Genomic DNA, 13,217 nt, shown 5'->3' with positions numbered 1-13,217 from the left:
AAAGAATTTTATTTCTTAATCTTTTATGATATACACTAATGTGATATATCTACTGTCTCTACTATATCCTATCTCTTCATTTCCCTATCAATATTTAAATGTTTTCAGGATTTTATTTTCAATTATACTTACATTTGATGACTTCTTTGGAACGCCATCTGAGGAGCTAATCTTCATAATCCAGCCAACATAAATGAACCTTTAGAACCACCCTGTTTTTATTTTTTGTGTGTGTATGCCAAGATTTAATGCATAGCCAAGTAGCATGATGAGACGCGTTTAAGAGGAATGTTGTAAAGTTAGATTTTCATTATATTTAGAGAGAGAGATGGTGATGATCTTTTAATTCTTTACTGCCACATTTGAGGCTCAATGGCAATGCCTTCATGTCCTCACCTTACTAACATAAATCCCTAATATGCATGTTGTGCAGAATATAAATGAAGATGTTTCCAATCCATTTCAGTCTTTCCCAAGAGGCATGAACAAAAAAAAAAAAAAAGGAAAAGAAAGAATAAAGTACATTTTCCATATTTTAAAAGCCCAGGCCCTTGTTTTTACATGCAGTTTAGACATAGCTTATCTTATTTGTGTTAAGTATTTATAGATCTTTTGAGTCTATTACCAATACCAGATACATTGGAATAATATGATTATACCCATATTCAAATCTCAGCAACATGTCTAAATGTAAAGGCAATTTGATTTAGGAAAATTTGCATTTTAAATTTATAATTATGGAGTCAGTTGAAGTTACATCCAAATGGGTGTAATTGTCACTCAAAGTTCCTTACATATTATTCAGACAGTAAAATCTGTGTAGATAGAAACCACTAAACTAGTGTTTCCCAAACTGTTTTATGAAGCTAGTTTTACAAGCTGTTCTAAAAATTGGGAAATTGGGGTTTTAGCGGCAGGGATACAAAGTGAAATATTATAGCTTAAATGTGAAAAAAAGTAACTTTAAGAAGTGCTGCATTAAAGAAATTTATATAGGCATGTACTGCAAAACTCACTTTATAATATATGCTAATGCAATTGAAAAGTTTGGAAACTGAGATGCTCCCAGTTTTATTTGACCACTGATAGGTAGGAATTTCAGAAGAATTAAAGGGAGGGAAGAGAGAAAAACTAAATAGAATAGTGTATAAAAATAGAAACTGTGAGGCCAAAGCAGTAGAACAGTGGGTAGAGTGTTTGCCTTGCACATGGCTGACCCAGGCTAGGTTTGGGGCACCCCATCTAGTCCCAGAGCCAAGTAATTCCTTAGCCTCAACACATAGTACTATCTCTATGCTTTGTTCTAATTTAGAACATTCTCTGTTAAGAAAAAGGAAGGAAAAATATGTCCTATTCCTTTCAAACAAATCTTACATTTAATAAGTTTGCTAAGCAGTTTTCAGACCCCAATTTATACCCCTGGCAAGTGAATTTCAGTCTAGGGGGGCAGAATTAGTGACACATTGGAAGATTTGGGATCACAAGGAACAAATGATGAGTTGAACTGTATGCATGCCTGAAATCAGAGCTCACATTCAAGGCATGGAAAAAAACATTTGATCCGCCTGAATGTCATTTCTTTAACCTGCTCCCCTCTCTGCAGGTAAAGCTTCTACATAAAAACCCTCTGGCTATTTCAAAGTCCAGTTGAAAGCCAGCAACCTTTTCCCCAATTGTGATGGCAAACTCCCTGAGTTATAACTGTTCAGGTTAACTTAAATGTTAACCTGAGGATGGAACAGGGCAATTGGAAGGATTGGTGTCTCGAGCTACATTTGCCAGAAATATTCATCAACCCTATGCCATGTGGACCAGGAGAAAGTGAAGTGGGATTCACCCAGATTTTTAGGTAATAGGCTGCTCCTACATGAGTAGGAAAGAGCTCTCATAGGTGAAAGTGTAGATTGCAGGAGGTTTGGGTAATTATATCTTTTCGGTTTGTTGTTTTTTCTGAATTTATCTGTTTGGGATTTTTATTTTTACTCTGAGTGTAGGATGATGGAAAGGGAAGCAGAAGGTATTAAAGTACAATAATTGTTTCTCCCTCATTTATAGATAAATTGTCCAATTCTGTCACCTACTATGTAGATACTCATTCTAAGACACAAGCTTCCCAATAAAATATTCAGAGAATTCACCATTGGGGATTCTTTCACTGGTTATATTTAAAGCCCACTGGTTGCATAGAAGACAAAGCAAAATGTCATTTAACTTAAAATTAGAGGAGGGATTCATTGATTCCCAGAATAAAAAAAAATAAAATAAAAGATGACTGAAACAATTTGAGATCCTCAAATAGCCACTACATAAGCTACTAGTTCTCTTTGCCTCTGCCCGCTGAGGTCAGCTTTCTTCTCAAGCATACTTTCTTATGAGAGACTACAGTGGCGGACGGCCCCACACACTTTGACAATTTCTCACACAGCCTGGAATCTCTGTCCCCTGATTCTTCTTGTCCAGGAAAGGTCAGGGTGCTTATTTCTAGACCAATCTTATTGTCGGGAATGGGCATGCCCTACCTTGTCATAGTTCTCCATTAAGTCAAGGGGATTTAGTCTTTAAGGGAAAGTGATAGCTCTGAAAATCTGCAAACTGCCCATCCTCCTACTAGGTGTTCACTCTCCTTTCTATTTGTGAGGGTCTACTTGGTTTACCAAGAGTTGAGTCCTTATTTAGGTGTTATGTTGCATTTTACGTCAGAAAAGAGGGCACTGACCACCTTAGAAAGGAAGCTCTTTAAAAGATGAAAGGAAGCTCTTTTGATAATTTTTTTCTTTTTTAAAGTTTGATGTGAGGAGCCCAGAGAGGTGGCACAAGGGGTAGGGTATCTGCCTTGCACGTGCTAACCTAGGATGGACTGTGGTTAGATTCCCCTGGCATCCCATATAGTCCTCCAAGCCAGGAACGATTTCTGAATGCATAGCCAGGAGTAACCCCTGAGCATCACCAGATGTAGCCCAAAAAGCAAATAAATAAATAAATAAATAAATAAATAAATAAATAAATAAATAAATAATAAAATTAAAAAAAAAGTTTGATGTCTATACTAAACTAAAGGTTTTAAGCTAAACTAACTAAAGGTGCTCTAAGGCTATTACTGACTCTGTGCTACAGCATAACTACTGCTGGTGAATAGGGAACCATAAGTGATGTCAAGAATCGATTTTGGGTCAGCTGTCTGCAAAGGAAGCACTTTAGGGCCAGAGCGGTGGTGCAGCGGTAGGGCATTAACTTTGCACGTGGCTGACCCAGGACAGACCGCAATTCAATTCCCCTGTGTTCCATATAGTTCCCCCCAAGCCAGGAGCGATTTCTGAGTGCATAGCAAAGAGTAACCTCTTTACCAACTGTGCTACTATATTTTCAGTCTTGTATATTTTTCTTATCAGACCATCATATCTCCTATATAGCCCATATTCTCTTCCTCCTGCTTACATTCTTTTCCCCCCTCCTTTCTTAAACTAATTTGAGTTCATTTCATTTGTGTATAAAATAATCATATTTGTTATTAGTACACAAGAACTAAACAAGTTTTGTCTCAGTATTATTATTATTAAGAATACAGGCTTATGGGGGCTGGAATGATAGCACAGCGGTAGAGCATTTGCCTTGCATTCGGTAGACCCAGGGCTGATGGGTTTGATTCTCGGCATTCCATATGGTCTCCTGAACTTGCCAGGAGTGATTTCTGAGCACAGAGCCAGGAGTAACTTCTGAATGCCATGAGGTGTGGGCCAAAAACCAAATATATATATATATATATATATATATATATATATATATATATATATATATATATATATATATATATACTTATTTAATAGCTTATTTTAAAGTAACTGGATAAAAACATAAACAAAGTACTAGGATAAAAGTCTCTGTGTGCTTGGACCATAGACATAAATATTTACAAACACATCAACCTATTTTATTTACATAACTTTCTGGAATAAATCAAGTCCCATGTGCATGAAATTCTTTAAACTGTGGAGATTTTTCTCTTCATTTTTGATGATAGAGTTGAGATATATTGTTCTCTGCTCCTTGAATTAGAATATCATGAATATAATTTTACCTCTGCTTGATGATTCAGGGTCATTTGTAATATCATTACTTTGTTGAGTTGATATTCAGTGTCTTTGGGGGCTACAGAGATGGAAAAGAAGTAGTCTCTATGTCCAAAGTCCCATAGGCAGTGCTCCACTTGTCTTCTTTCCTCCTTGACCTTTCTGATTTACTGCTTTTGACCTCTCTGCTCAGGTTAGTACTAATCTGATTATGTATTAACAATGAGCAGTTAGGTCTCATAACAAGAAAACTTGCCCTGTGTGAAGGTCTGGGCTTTCTCTTCTCTGTGTAAAGTCTAATGCTAGAATTCAAGCCCCCACCATCTTGCCTTCTTTCTTGTTTGCAACTAGACTTTGGTTACTATAAGTTAACTAGGATTTCTGGCCTACTTCAAGGAGTTCTAGAAACAGAACAGAGTGCTGGAGACCATGGGATTCTACTTGGCTATGCCATTTGGATGCCATTCTTTATACTTAGAGTAGTTTCTGCCAATTTGATCTAGTTTTAACTCTGACTGGCCAACTTATATGCAAAGGCCAGAAAATAAGTATTGTTGATTTTGGCAAACGATAGGTTCTTGTAAAAGAAAATATTGGTGAAAATATAGTATACTGATTATAACTGAGAACAATATTTTGCTTATGTTCTCATGAGAAGAATGTAATTGTGTGTGTGTGTGTGTGTGTGTGTAAGGATGCAGTGTTTTGCTAAATTGAGTTTTGAAGTTAGTGTTACCTTGTATCAAATTGCAAATGTTCACATTTTTAATAATATCTTTATTTAAGCACCATTCTTATAAACATATTTGTAGTTGGGTTTCAGGTATAAAAAGTACTTACCCCTTCGCCAGTGCAACCTTCCTGTCACCAATGCCCCCATTACCCTCCTTCCCCACCCCTTGCCTGTCTTCCAGACAGGTGTTCTAGCAAATGTTCACATTTAAAAGTATCTCTTGGGAGGCCAGACTGATAGTATCTTGGGTACGACTATTATTTTGCAAGCAGCTGATCTGGGTATGATCCCTGGCACCACAATGTGGTCCCCTGAGCTCTGCTAGGATTTGAACATAGCCAGGTAGTGGACAAAAAATTAAAACAAACAAAAAAACAAGAAAAAAACTTTTTTTTTTTTGAACCCTGAGGAAAGCTTAACAACTTAGATTTTTGCAAGAATAAGGTCAAGAGTTCAATCCCTGGTCTAGGCATCTTTGTTCTCTCTACTCCTCAGTACTGTGAGTGCTTTCTGGCTACTACTGCCTGTTGTGTGTGTGTGTGTGTGTGTGTGTGTGTGAGAGAGAGAGAGAGAGAGAGAGAGAGAGACAGAGAGAGAGAGAGACAGAGAGAGAGAGACAGAGACAGACAGAGATAGAACACAACTGAGGGGTGCAACTCTAACAACACAACTAAATAGATGCAGGAGCACCTAGAAAATATGACCCAAGACATCACTGGTGTGACCCCCAGTGAGCACCCTAGTGAAGTATGTAAAATCCACCATCTGATGTTCAAGCACAACCAAAGGGTTGTGAAACCTGCTGGTCTTGGTAACAACAGCATCAAAGGAAACAGCAGAGAGAAAGCACCATTTAACTCGTGAGCTGTTCAGAATAGGCAGATTTGGATCTTAAATACTGGGACCATGGCAATCACTGATCATTTTCTTTTCATATGTGTTTTCCCCTGCTTTCTTTTGGTGATAGTATTCTGAGTTTTAAGTTCATTTATCATTTAGTCACATTTAGTCATCCTTTTTCATTATAACTAGTTGGATTCATATTATCAAATACAGGGTATGATGAGGTTGGAGAATAGTATAACATGTCAGGCACTTCCCTTGCACAAGGTTGACCACATGTTTTAGATTGTCCCCCAATCAGTACCAAGAGTATTCCTTGAGTTCAGAGCCAGGAATAAGCTCTGAGAAGCTCTAAGTGTGGTTCAAATCCTAATAAATTTAGGAATATAAACAGAACTGCATTTCTTATATTCAGAGAACATCTTTTTTATTTTTATTATAATTAGTATAATGCATTTTGCAGTGGTGTTGCACTTATGGTCTTGGTGTATTACACAGCTACTTTATCAGAGAACAAATAGGCAAATGAGAAATGGCCTTTATTTACTGAGCAGAGCTATTTCCAGTTCCACAGTGAAATATCAAAATACAGATGCTGGGACTGCATTTTGCAAACTTCTATTGTATGGCTAGGCTATACTCAAAAAGATGCTGTCTTGACATTGAATGTAAGCAATTTTTTCTTCTCTTTTTTTCCTATACACCTACCATGTCTTTTTATTTAGTGACGTTGTATCAGGATTTTTACTGATTCCTATCAGTTATGTTATGAATAATATATTTCAGTGATTTTTTCCCTTATTAAACAAAAGCAACTTAAAGCCTGTATTATAACTTGGGTGAAAATAGTTAGAATGTAAAAGCTACCAGAGGATTTTGCATGTTTTCTTGTAACAGCCTTAAATACTTACTTTTTTGTGTGTCAACTTTTTCTTAAGCAAACCTAATTTATAATAAGCTTCTGAAGGTAGAAAATAGACATGTTGTACAAACTTTTATTTTTTGATTTTTGGGCCATACCCGGTGATGCTCAGGGGTTACTCCTAGCTATGCGCTCAGAAGTCACTCCAGGCTTGGGGGACCATATGGGATGCCGGGGGATCGAACTGCAGTTCGTCCTAGGTCAATCACGTGCAAGGCAAAAGTCCTACCACCGCGCTCCAGCCCACATTGTACAACCTTAAAGATGATATGAAGAATATTACAACTAGTACAATTGGCATTATTTGAACTTTGGTTTACCATAGATAAGAGGGTTTTACGGCTATATTCTCCTATTTATTTTGGAGGGGGTTGTTGTTTTTTTTTGTGTGTGTGGACCATACTCAGGCATTAAATGCTCAGAAATAACTCCTGGCTCTGCACTCAGAAATTAACCCTGGAAATGCTCAGGGAACCATATTAGCTGCTGAGGACTAAATCCAGGTTGGCTGCGTATAAGTGTCCTACCCACACTGTACCTCCCTCCAGCATTGTTTTTCCCATTTTAAAATAATAGGATACTTGATCATTTATTGAGAAAAAGTTTAGATTCTGAGTATGCTTCTTTATTAAAAATGGAAATAGGGACTAGAGTGGGTAGGACATTTGCCTTGCACATGACTAACACAGGTTTGATTCCCTAGTATCCCATATGGTCCTCCAAGCATCAATAGGATCAATAAGATCAATAGTGATCCCTGATCTGAGACCCAGGTGTAACCCCTGAGCACTGCCAGGTGTGGCCTCCCCAAACCAAAAACAAAACAAAAAATGGAGGTAAAAATAATTACAAATACCTTAAAGAACTAATCTGAAGATTAATTAAAGAAAAAGATTAATTGGTGAGAAAGAAAAAGAGAAAAAGATGAATGAAAGAAAAGCACTAATTTCCAAACTTGGCAACGTGTCATGGCTGTTATTATTTCTTTCTCATTGTGTTTCTACCTCAATGTGCTTTTTCTTTCCAAATAATTGTGTTTCCTACATAAAAACTATTATTAACTAAAATGTTTCAGTGGCTTTACAACCCAAATTACATTTGATTATAGGGAATATAAGACATCAGGTCTTTATTTTTCTTGTCATGTTTCAGTTTCTTGATAGAAAAGATCAATGTTGTTTTTTCTTTCATCAGAAATGCCAAATGGTTTGCAGATTTTTCTATAAGAATTTAAGTTTGGGGCTGTAAAGGTGATGTAATGTGATCAAGAGAATGGGGGTGCTGGAGGCAAATAATTCTGAATTTAGTGCCTTCTATATATGACCTAGTAACTTTTGAAAAATATCTACTTTCTCTTGACTTCTGTTTACTACAAGTATCTGTCAATAATTTTCCTTACCTGAGATAACAGTGAAGCTAAACCAATAACTTGTCACAGGCACTGTTTTGTCATAGAGACAGTCATGTCAGCTTTTTCTGTGCCATGAAATCTGACTTTTCCTCCCAGGCGCTCATTTTCCAGTCAGCAGTGGGCAGCTATTTTTTCAGATTTTTTTATTTTTGTTTCTTGACTGTTATCTATCGGGTTAAAAATGAATTTCAAATTGAGCATAAAATCAAGGACCTTGTATAATATTCACTTGTTTCTGGGCTCAGGAATTTTCATAGGATACAGCTGAAGAGGTGATATTTCTATACTCCAAGAGCAGGTCATCAGCTGGGTGACTCCTCTGAGATTGCCATCCCCTGAGCTTCTTCACTCACAGGCCTGGGGCCTTGTCTGTGATGACTCACAATGCAGCCATGGCTTGGTGGCACTTCATCAGCAAAGTACCTATGAAGGACAGCATGGTGGCTGGTTTTTGAAAAAGTGCAGTTGAGTAGTTTTTAAAAAAAAGCTACTAAAGAAGCTACATGGTCATTTGTAATTTGGTCTCAAGACAAACAGTTTCACTTTTCTACTGATTCAAGCAGTCACAAGTCTTTTAAGGATTTTTAAAATTTCTCTTAGAAAATTTCTTTGTTCCAACAACAGTACTCGTTACCCAGTTCTTTGAGTTACTGATACACTTTTAGGGCCTGAATCGTGGTGCTTTTTCCTTTCCTTGTTTCTTCCGTATCCAGGTAGTGTCCTTCATTTCTTCCTATTCTCTGTACTGGCTCTAAGCTCTTCTTTGCATTACCTCTAATCTACTTACTAAAATCTTACTTTTGTAATGTAATCCAACTTTATTTTAATTTAATGTTAGTTCCTTCCTTAATATATCCAAAAGTTGACTGAAGAGCAGTTATTCTGAGTATGTGTACTCTTGAGAATAAATTTCTTCGGAAAGCATAAAACAAGAGGTTCTGCATGGAACTATAGACAATTCATCATAGAACAAATATTGGAATTTAAAATTTTCTTAAGATATGTCATACTGGTTCCCTAATTAAGAAGTTTAGAGAAAAGTAATCCTCAGTAATATTATTTCATAACAGAGAGGTGGGTCCACTGACCTATAAAATAGGCTTTTCTTGGGGAGACTATAAGGACATGGTAAAAATCAGACTCTTTCAGGGTAAGTTATGAGAGACATAAATACTCTATAGGCAAGAGTGACTACTTGGAGCTGAGAGATCTCAAGAATCAGGTGTGTTCCTTGAAACTTTTGTACCCTGAGTTTTATTCCTGGCACTGTGTAGAGTTACTTGAGCCCTGCTGGAGTTATCCTTGTGGCCCTTAGCATGATGATCTGAGCAACAACAGATTAAACAGATCAGTAGTCTTGAGCTTTGAACTATTCTATTTAGTTGGCTGGATGTTACTGAGAGTGACCCAGAAGTTCTGATGGAGGCTTAAATGATGTGAGTACTACACTAATTAGGTAAGAAGGACTTCTGTGTTAATCATTCACTAGAAAAACCTAGATTATGGAATTCAAGAAGAAAACAAACATTTATGAAGGGTCTTGTCAAGGAGATTATGAATAGACCCATCACTTGGGCTCATCATCAAAGATTAGATGAGGAGACCATCAAGGGCTACTTTGCCTCCCTATTGCTCCCTTCTAAAGCTCCGATAAAATTTCACAAGCAAAGAAAGAGAATCCTCAGATCACAGATTAACCTTTCACCTCATTCGGCAATGGTAGACTCAGATTAGAAACTTTGAGCCTAATTTTAGAAAGAATGTTATTTTATATACTTAATGGGAATATTATAAACCATGTTCACTGTATTTAATTTTTTACTGAGAGAGGTTTCCAGAGTGAGGCAGATGTTTACAAATAAAGAATTGCATTTGTTCCTTGACAAATTCAAATTTATTAGAATTTGTTTTAAAATTGTAGTATATGTCCACCAGCTACCTTACTTAGAGAATTGTCAGATAAGTAGAAGGCATCATGAATGATATGTACCATTATTCATATAAATGTTATTGGACATCTTCTAGGTATTGGAATTACAGAGGTAAAAAGTACAGACTTCACTTTGAAAATGAGCTCATCTTCTGACAGCTTTAGAACAGAAATGATTTCTTGTTCTCATAAACTTGGTTTCACATTCATTGCTAGACACATATAAATGTATGGGGAATCTGGCCAGTTTAGAAAATGTGTATTCTTAGAGCTTCTTCTTCAAACAACTCATGTTTGGATCTCCATAGCAATTCCTCTTCTGTGGTCTGGTCCACAGACTCAAGAAAAAGACTTGAAATAAATTTTACTGGCTTCTACACATATATACACATATGTATCATCTCTGTAGTAAGGAGGCTGTATTACCATTATATGATAAATTTAGACATGAGCCACTTTGTAGTGAACTGTTCACATAAAATCTAAAGAAATAAATACTATTACTAAAGTTTTTCTCTTGTTTGATCTAAGTGAGAAAATGTACTGAATGTAATGTTACCTTAATTACAGTATGGCAAGCTTAATGATGGCAGATTTCTCTTTCTAGTGCTAGGCTTTACTGTCGCCCTCATATTTATTCCAATGAATTACATTCTAGCACCCACAAAAGTCATGTAACAAATGCATAACTAATGTGTCATTCCACAAAACATCACATTAGTTCCATATGATTGGTTCTATTCCAGTGAACACCAAACCAAATCATGTTATTGCATTGTGAGTTGTGATTTAATACTCTAATTTGTATTGTCTGAATCTAACATGTTATTTATACTACTGTGGCACTTTCTCAGATGTATTTGGTACACAATTTATTTTGATAGGCTAGCTCCCATCTATCAAACAGCATTTTGCTATTTAATGTTTTCAAGCATCTATCTATCAAGTTCAAAATTGATGAGTGACAAGAGTTGACTCTTTTAGTAAATAAAAATATCCTATAATATAATATATTTTAAATTTTGGAGAACTGAGAATTAGAAAAATGGGTTATCTAACCACAAATAACCTTAATGGTTGCATAATATTACTTATATTTACTTATAGAGCAAGATCATTCTGTGAGCAAGAATCAATCTATTTAGAAACATATTCTTTCAATATGTAATTTTCATCATATAATTTACATGGTCAGCTTATTTGCATTTGTAAGGCCTGCAGACAACTGTTACCTCCTCCAAAGCAGAAGTCCTTTGACTTCCCTACTTAAAAGACCCTTTTGTATTATCTATTCTCTATCATGTTATCCTATGTGGCATTGTCAAATACCTGCCTACCTTTCATCCATTTTTCCTCTGTAATAGAATTACTGCCTAATTTTCAAGTAGACATATGTACAGCTAGAATGAAGATATAAATTCCAATTTTTGCATTCATGAATTACTTTCTTTTTTAATAATATCTTTATTTAAACACCTTGATTACAAACATGATTGTGATTAGGTTTTAGGCATGTAAAGAACACCCCCTTCACCAGTGCAACATTCTCACCACCAATGTCCCAAATATCACTCCACCTCATCCCACCTCACCTGTACTCTAGAGAGGCTTTCCAGTTCCCTCGTTTATTCACATGGTTATGATAGTTCTCGGTGTAGTTATTTCTCTAACTGCACTCACCACTTTTTGTGGTGAGCTTCATGAAGTGAGCTGGAAGTTCCACCCTTCTCTCTGTCTCTGAGGATTGTTGCAAAAAATGTCTTTCATTTTTCTTAAAACCCATAGACGAGTGAGACTATTCTGCGTCTATAATTACTTTCAATTTGGATAAAACTAATTTGTCTTTTGAGATTGACCTCAAGACATAGCTCTCTTTCTTTTCTTTCCTTTTTTCTTTTCTTTTCCTTTTTGTGAAAAATGGTTTTAGTCACATTGGTGATGCTCAGGGCTTACTCCTGGCTCTGTACTCATGAATTATTCATGGTAGTGCTCTGAGGACCATATGGGATGCTGGTGATAAAACCTAGGTCAGGCACATGCATGGCACGCACCCTACCTGCTGTGCTTATGGCTTCTGTCCCCATAATTCTCTTCTTAAATTTGTCTTTATTTCTTGTATGTATAATGCTGGAACTCCAGCATTAACTTTGACCATCTGGTAGACACCCTTATGATATTTTTGAATAAAAATTCCATACCCTTGGGCCCGGAGAGATAGCACAGCGGTGTTTGCCTTGCAAGCAGCCGATCCAGGACCAAAGGTGGTTGGTTCGAATCCCGGTGTCCCATATGGTCCCCTGTGCCTGCCAGGAGCTATTTCTGAGCAGACAGCCAGGAGTAACCCTTGAGCACCGCCGGGTGTGGCCCAAAAACAAAAACAAAAACAAAATTCCATATCCTTGATGAGTTAGAGAGGTAGCCCTGCCATTCTAAAAAGTGAACATTGAAAAATTTTTAATTTTAGAGAAACAAACATATTGTAAGCAACAATCAGAATTTAAAATATGTAGCAACCCTTAGCAAGCCTATGAACTTAAACCAATCAAAGAGAACAGGGAACTAATCAATCACAATGAATGCCAGTGTAAAAATATTACGGTTAAAGACAAGAGATTTTGAATTGTGTCAGTTGTTGTAAACCTAACTCGGTGATGTGATCTATTTCTCTTATAACCCTTGTATAGTCTGTGATTACCTTTCTACTGGTTAATTTATTTATTACCTTTCCCTTCCCTTAAGATCTAATTTCTATGAGGGCCAATAATGTCCCCTGGGGTTTGCCACTAGAATATGGCTCTGCTGAATATTGTAAGAATGGATGAACTAATTCTTTAGTTTTTATTGTCAGCTATAATATTTTGGGAGTTGCAGATCTGGGGGAGTGGAAAGAAATTCTATTTGGAGGACTAGGGTTGGCAGAAGAATTGAAAAAAAGGGCTTTTTATTTTCCCCCCGATACACACAAAAAATCTGAATTAAATTAGTGATAGATGAAAATTCATTTCCAGTTTCTAACAAGGAATCACAAATAATGGAGGACATATAAGTAGAGCAGCAGCTTTATTAATAATACTTTGCTGCTCTATTTGTGATCTTTTGATGACAACCTTACCAGAGGCACTCTTTATCAGGCACTAAAGCAATTTAGATGCTGTCACATGCCTTTCTTGATATATACGTATTAGACATAAAGCAGTTTTCTGTTCTTTAGTGTATTTTAGTATATAATTAAAACTCTGTCTGCTACTAAGCAACAGAGCATGGCAGAGAGGTTGATCACATCCTATCACAAAGATAGAAAGTGGAAAAAT

The sequence above is a fragment of the Suncus etruscus genome, chromosome 7, assembly GCF_024139225.1.
Source record: "Suncus etruscus isolate mSunEtr1 chromosome 7, mSunEtr1.pri.cur, whole genome shotgun sequence".
Lineage (NCBI taxonomy): Eukaryota > Metazoa > Chordata > Mammalia > Eulipotyphla > Soricidae > Suncus > Suncus etruscus.
Note: the sequence above shows the minus strand (reverse complement) of the source record.